We start from the raw sequence: 1,237 nt of genomic DNA, 5'->3' as shown, positions 1-1,237 counted from the left end.
TGAGAAAGGCTTTTCTGTTGGACTCCACAATTATTCTCTAGCATTAAATGTCTTCTCTGTTTCTCTGGGTCAGACTCTCTAACAGCCCTCTGGTGTATGAGCTCTGCCCTTCAGCTGAATCACTCTGTTATTCTTACTTTAATAAATATCACAAAGACAACTGTTTGTTGTAATGTCTTTATTATTTTTTTTTCAGAAGGAAATGTACAAAAAAAATACCGCCAGTCAAACTTGCTGTGACGTGTTCCACGTCATCCCGTCAGGTCTGTGAGGGCGCTGGGGCTGCATTAAGCTGCAGTATCAATGAGCATAGATTCTGCTGTCAATTTTGAAACACAAACAGAACAAAAGGACGTACAGCATCAGAGACAATCACAGACGTCACTATATAGATCTGAAGATCATTTTCGTTCTAACCTTCTCTGACCATAACCAGAAACATCCGTTTCTTTAACGCTACCACTCACTGCTTCCCCGGTGCCACCACGGCTGACATTTAAAAAAAACTCCAGGACCTGATGCCGTCGCTCCCGTCCTCCATCACAAGAGTGATAGTCCATTTTGAAACAAATGAAACAGCTAGATTCATCAGATTTTAACCGTCTTCTTAACTTTTTAAAACAGTGTGGAAAGTCCGTTTTTATCTCTGGTCCCATTCCCACAGTTGGTCGCGGTGCTGGCCACTTCAGTAGACTCCTTGGCCTCCACGACTGGCTCCAGTCCGCCTGCAGGGCTCATTGTGTGTGTTATGTGGATAATTTTAATATTTTCTGGCAAAGAATGTCTCTTTTGAAGTCAGACGGACTTCACCCAAACAAACGGGGCTCAGAAATGTTAGCTGCTCACATACAGCATGTGGTGCGGTCCACACATGACTTACGTGAATGACTAATCATTCATGCAGCACACCTGGACACACCACCGCTCACTGAAAAGATCTCTGCCTCACTGCCACAAACAACTGTCTCCACCTGCTGGCATGTAAAGGCGTCTGCTCCCAGCGCTGTTCCACAGACTTCTATTCCTGTCATCATCACGCATAGACCAGTAAACCGAAATGTGCACATTCCACACAGAAATATTAGTAATCTCTTAAGGATTAGGACAACTGCACCAACTCCAGCACCCAGAACAAACTCATTTAAAATGGCTCTCTTCAATGTGAGATCACTTTCAAGTAAGACTTTTATCTTAAATGATTTTATCTTGTCTGCAAATCTAGATTTTATGTTTTTAA

This window comes from Micropterus dolomieu, linkage group LG12, assembly GCF_021292245.1.
Source record: "Micropterus dolomieu isolate WLL.071019.BEF.003 ecotype Adirondacks linkage group LG12, ASM2129224v1, whole genome shotgun sequence".
NCBI lineage: Eukaryota > Metazoa > Chordata > Actinopteri > Centrarchiformes > Centrarchidae > Micropterus > Micropterus dolomieu.
This window is presented reverse-complemented; position numbering follows the sequence as displayed.